A 6,714-nucleotide genomic window follows, 5' to 3' on the forward strand; every position below is an offset into this window, starting at 1 on the left:
ACTACAGGACAGGCCTAACACAGAAAATAACAGAACGCCACTAGCCGTCACCTTCAGCCCCCAACTAAAACCCCTCCAACGCATTATTAAGGATCTACAACCTATCCTAAAGGATGACCCAACACTCTCACAAATCTTGGGAGACAGGCCAGTCCTTGCCTACAGACAGCCCCGCAACCTGAAGCAAATACTCACCAACAACCACATACCACACAACAGAACCACTAACCCAGGAACTTATCCTTGCAACAAAGCCCGTTGCCAATTGTGCCCACATATCTATTCAGGGGACACCATCACAGGGCCTAATAACATCAGCCACACTATCAGAGGCTCGTGTACCTGCACATCCACCAATGTGATATATGCCATCATGTGCCAGCAATGCCCCTCTGGCATGTACATTGGTCAAACTGGACAGTCTCTACGTAAAAGAATAAATGGACACAAATCAGATGTCAAGAATTATAACATTCATAAACCAGTCGGAGAACACTTCAATCTCTCTGGTCATGCAATCACAGACATGAAGGTCGCTATCTCACAACAAAAAAACTTCAAATCCAGACTCCAGCGAGAAACTGCTGAATTGGAATTCATTTGCAAATTGGATACTATTAATTTAGGCTTAAATAGAGACTGGGAGTGGCTAAGTCATTATGCAAGGTAGCCTATTTCCTCTTGTTTTTTCCTACCTCTCTTCCCCCCCCCCCCCCGATGTTCTGGTTTAACTTGGATTTAAACTTGGAGAGTGGTCAGTTTGGATGAGCTATTACCAGCAGGAGAGTGAGTTTGTGTGTGTATGGGGGTGGGGGGGATGTGAGAAAACCTGGATTTGTGCTGGAAATGGCCCACCTTAATTATGCACATTGTAGGGAGAATGGTCACTTTGGATGAGCTATTACCAGCAGGAGAGTGAGTTTGTGTGTGTGGTTTTTGGGAGGGGGTGAGAGAACCTGGATTTGTGCAGGAAATGGCCCAACTTGATTATCATGCACATTGTGTAAAGAGTTGTCGCTTTGGATGGGCTATCACCAGCAGGAGAGTGAATTTGTGTGGGGGGGTGGAGGGTGAGGAAAACCTGGATTTGTGCTGGAAATGGCCCACCTGATAATCACTTTAGATAAGCTATTACCAGCAGGACAGTGGGGTGGGAGGAGGTATTTTTTCACATTCTCTGTGTATATAAAGTCTGCTGCAGTTTCCACAGTATGCATCCGATGAAGTGAGCTGTAGCTCACGAAAGCTCATGCTCAAATAAATTGGTTAGTCTCTAAGGTGCCACAAGTCCTCCTTTTCTTTTTGCAAAACATCTTTGCCTTTATCTTGTGGTTCAAACAGGGTGAGTGAGGAGGGAACCATGATGAGCTAACACCCATCTCAATACCTGTGATGCTTGTCACTTTGTTATACTACAGTAGGCTCAAGTGACTGACCTTGGCTTGGGAAATAGCTTTATGAATTCATCCTCCACCAGTATATCTGTTCTTGTAACAAGCAGGATGTCCATGAATAGTAAAACTGAATTATGTGCTCAGTCTTCCAGCAGAGGGCAGCAAAAGACTGTAATTTATATTAGCCATCATTTTCTGAACTCTGCAATCTTCTTTCTATTCAGTTGTACCAGTGCAAGAATGGTATTGCTCTCTGTGAGGCCAGGAGTTACATCAATTCTCCCCAGGCAAAGTAGAATCACCAAAATGAAGGAGAATCCTTCAGTCACAGGGATCTGTCCAATCTAAGTGGAATCACATGGTGATTTTAGTCCCTGGTGGAGCAGCATCATATAACCACAACTATTGATTTCTTCAAAAAAAGAACAGGAGTACATATATCTTCTTACTATATGTTCCATTCTATGCATCATCTGAAGTGGGCTGTAGCCCACGAAAGCTTATGCTCTAATAGATTTGTTAGTCTCTAAAGTGCCACAAGTACTCCTATTCTTTTTGCTGATACAGACTAACATGGCTACTACTCTGTAACCTATTGATTTCTTGGTGTCCCCTGAAATGGGATCACATGAGTATCGGGCTTTCTTGATGCAGTTAGAGCATGGCCTTCTGGTCTGACAGGGAATGAAATCAGCTGTGTATTTTACTATGAATATGTAGACCTGAAGAAGAGCTCTGTGGAGCTTGAAAGCTTGTCTCTCTCACCAATAGAAGTTAGTCCAATAAAAGATATTAACTCACCCCACCTTGTCTCCCTTACTATGAACAGAATACCTCAAGGCAGGCTGAGAAGTTTTCTGCCATGATATTTCAAGGAACCAAAATGACACTTTCTTCTTTTCTTCACTAGTTGGTTACCTGCAGAGAGACTGCCATGTGCCTTAACAGAGTCCTCCATAACCATTTACCAGCATGAGGAATCGTCTTAGACTGTTCAGGCTGTGTTAAGAAACAACAGCAGCTCTTTTCTTTTGCTAGAGACTTAAACTGAACATAATACTTTTGTGTGAATTTCACCCTCTGGCTCCTCGGGTCCTGCTTAGCAGAGCAAGGGTGTATTTCCTTGGCAGGGGAACACGCTTTGTAGATCTCTTCCTACCTCATACTTGTAGGTCTGAACATGCCAAGAAGCTAAAGAACTTGAAGAGAGTTGGGAGAAGTCCTCTGACAGCATAGCCATATTGTCAGTGTGGGAGTACAACATGTATATGTTATGGACTATCTTCTCCCCTGCCCCGCTGACTTTCCCGGGAATGGTCTCAGCTGAAGTACTGTAATTCTGACCTGAAGGCACTCCCTCTATTTTTGTGCATCTATGGGGACTCACTAATCCAGGTGACAGATTTCTAGATGGAAGCCTCTGCTATATTGTCCATGTTGTGAGCCAAAATCAGCAGGTCCAGATAACTTGCATCCAAGGGTGTTAAAAGAGCTGGCTGAGGAGCAGCCTAGACCAATCTTGATTTTCAGTAAGTCTTGGCACACTAGAGAAGTTCCAGAAGACTGGAGGAAAACTACTGTTGTGCCAATATTTTAAAAGGGTGAATGGGATGATCTGGGTAATTTTAGGCCTTCAGTCTAACATCAATCCCAGACAAGATAATGGAACAGCTGATACAGTACTCCATTAATAAAGAATGAAAGGAGGGTAATATAATCAATGCCAATAAACGGGTTTATGGAAAATAGATCCTGTCAAACTAACGTGATACCTTTTTTTTAATGAGATTACAAGTTTGGTTCATAAAGGTAATAGTGTAGATATAATATGCTTAGACTTCTGTGAGACGGTTGATTTAGTACCACACAACATTTTGATTAAAAAACTAGAACCATAAAAATTAATGTGGCACACATTAAATGGATTAAAAATTGGCTAACTGAAAGGTCTCATAATGTAATTTTAAATGGGGAATCATCACTCAGAGGGTGTGTTTCTAAGGAGGTCCTGCAGGGGTCAGTTCTTGACCCTATGCTATTTAACATTTTTATCAGTGATCTGGAAGAGAACATAAAATCATCACTGATAAAGTTTCCAGACAACACACAGACTGGGGAAAGTGGTAAATAATAAAAAAGTCAGGCCACTGATACAGAGTGATCTGGATCTCTTGGCAAGCTAGGTGCAAACAAACAATGTTTTGATACAACTACATCTAAATGCAAACATCTCGGAACAAAGAATGTAGGCCATACTTACAGGATGAGGGCCTCTATCCTGGGAATCAGTGAATGAAAGAGATTTGAAAGTCATGGTGAATAATCAAGTGAACATGAGCTCACAATGCAATACTGTGGCCAAGAGAGTTAATGCAATTTTGGGTTGCATAAAAAGGGGAATCTCAAGTAGGAGCAGAGAGGTTATTTTACCTCTGTATTTGGCACTGGTGCGACTGCTGCTAGAACACGGTGACCAGTTCTGGCGTCCACAGTCCAAGAATGTTGATAAATTGGTGAAGGTTCAGAGAAGAGCCATAAGAATCATTAAAGAATTAGAACACATGCCTTACGGTGATAGACTCAAGGAGCTGAAATTATTTCGCTTAACAAAGAAAAGGTTAACGGGTGACTTTATTACCGTCCTTAAGTACCTGTGTGGGGAAGAAATATTTAATAACAGGCTCCTCAATCTAGCAGAGAAAGGTATAACAAGATCCAATGGCTGGAATTTGAAGCGAGACAAATTCAGACTGAAAATAAGGTGTACATTTTTAACAGTGAGGGTGATTAGCCATTGGAACAATTTACCAAGGTTTGTGGTGGATTCTCCATCACTGGCAATTTTAGGATTGATGTTTTTATTAAAATATATGCTATCGGTAAAAAGGTATTATTTTGGGAGATTTGTATGGGCTCTGTCATATAGGTCAGACTGATCATCACAGTGTTTTCCTCCAGATCACTGTGCCAATCTCAGGAATATGGGGTGTTATATGATATATAACAAAACACTGACTGGATGCAATGGGAACCCTACAGGTGAACATCAGTAATGCGCTTGTGACTTCGGTTGCATCTGTTTTATTTCACCTATATACATGGGATATTTTCAGAGCTGCACCCATTTTAGAAACAATCCCTGACATTTACAGTCCGAAACTATTTCTGCATTGGTCACTTCACACGGAGACGTAGGTCACTGGAGTGGGACGTGTCACGTGTTTGTTAGAACCACTGCGCAGTAGTTTAGGATGGGAATTTGAGAGCAATGCATCAACTAAAACTAAAATGAAGTTATACTTTGGGCTTGTCTATCCGCTGCAGCAATGAGGGACTGATTTCTAAAGCACATTAATAGGCCAGGTATTAATTGGTCTGTGTAGATTCTGCTGGTGCACACTAAAAGTTCTCTAGTATGCTTTGACATAGGACCATTTGAAACAGTACCATGTTAAAGTGCACTAGGGAACTTTTAGTGCACGCCAGCAGGGTCTACACAGGTCAGTTAGTGTGCAGCACATCAGTGCACTTTCATAGACTCACAGGACTGGAAGGGACTTCGAGAGGTCCCCTAGTCCAGTCCCCTGCACTCAAGGCGGGGCTAAGTATTATCCAGACCCTCCCTGACAGGTGTTTGTCTAACCTGCTCTTAAAAAACTCCAATGATGGAGACTCCACAACCTCCCTAGGCGATTTATTCCAGTGCTTAGCCACCATGACAGTTAGGAAGTTTTTCCTTATGTCCAACCTAAACCTCCCTTGTTGCAATTTCACTCCATTGCTTCTTGTCCTAGCCTCAGAGGTTAAGAAAAACATTTTTCCTCCCCTCCTCCTGGTAACAACCTAGTAGTCGGCATTTCTGCACCGTGTAGAAAAGCCCTTAGACACAATGCAAATATTATAGTTGGCTGGTAGCACGGCTATTGGTTGAGACTAGCTTACTGCTTAACAACTGATTTTTTTCAAAGAGCTGTAAAATCCACATGCTTTCTTGGATTGTCTTGAAATTTTCTGTACCTCATGGGAGTCCAGAAGGGGGTTAGCAGTCCAAATATGAGATAATTTGAACAAGGTACTACCTTATACAGCGCTTGTATACAGCTTATATACCTCCCAGCGCCTGTATAAAGTGCCATTCAGTCCTTAGTGATTCCGAGCAGTGAGGACCTTGTTTAACAACACTTCCAGCAGCGTCAAACCCCCTGATACATCAGTCCACCCCAACTGAGCACCAGCGATGCTTTCTACAAGTCTTGAGGTTTCCCATCTAGGTACTGTTACTAAGCATGCCCCCTACTTAGCTGGTTTGTTCCAGCGAGATTCCAGGCTAGCAGAGTATGGCTGGGGGCCTTTTTGGCAGGGTTCTCCATGGAGTTTTTATGAGACAATATCTGTCAAGTGTATGTGTGAAGATAAATCAAACAAGCACAGCCATGGCAATTAAATCAATGTGAAATTTGAGCGGCTTCCCCCAGTTGCCACGTGGGCTGAGTGTTTTAGAAGCAGGACAGGGAAAGGTAGCCGGCGGGGGGAAGGAAGAGTGGAAAGGAGACAGTTTCCAGGGAAAGGAGAGAAACAGAGCTGCAGACGGATTTACGGTTGCACTGTTGAAATATTTAGGTCATGGCTGGTTCAGAAAGCAGCTGTTTTGGACCTAGAGGGCATCAGAATGGGAGACTTTAACAATCCATCTGGGATGTGTCTTGCCCATCTCACATTAGCCAGAGTGAGATAGAGATGGGAATTCCATGGGGTCATGGGCAGAGGGAGCACAGTTCCAAGCTGAGCTGAAGTGAAGTGAGTTGGACCAGGGCAAATGGTGTATGCCCCGTATAAAGCCATTGGGCAGATAATAACTGAGCATGGAGAGACCACCAGCTCTCTGCTCCTGCCTCCCCTTCCCGCCAAAATTCTTGAGCTGATCTCTTCTTAGACTCTTTCCCCATTCTCTAACCATCTCTCACCCCTGGAAAGGGAGGTCAGGGTTGAGGTCACTGATGGGGCAGGGAGGGGAAGGTCAGGCATGAGGTTGCCTGCCTGTACCAAAGCTGTCCTGCATAGGAAGAGGGCATTGCAGCTTCCAAAGCCATCAATCTCCTTCTAACTTTCACTAGCTATTCACCTCTCCAAATTTTAAGTGGAAGAAAATACAGCCAAGCTCTTCAGACCCTTGTGTTGCGCCCCTTGGAGCTGCATTCTTGCTCCCGAGTGGTCAGTCACTGAAGCAGAAGAGCCAATATATCATTTGGAATCTCTTTATTTGGGGGTTCAAGTTGGATCAAGGTATCTGCAAGCTACAGTAACCGGGAAGTGATTCCTT

The sequence above is a fragment of the Lepidochelys olivacea genome (assembly GCF_965140295.1).
Source record: "Lepidochelys olivacea isolate rLepOli2 genome assembly, chromosome: 1".
In the NCBI taxonomy this organism is placed as follows: Eukaryota; Metazoa; Chordata; order Testudines; family Cheloniidae; genus Lepidochelys; species Lepidochelys olivacea.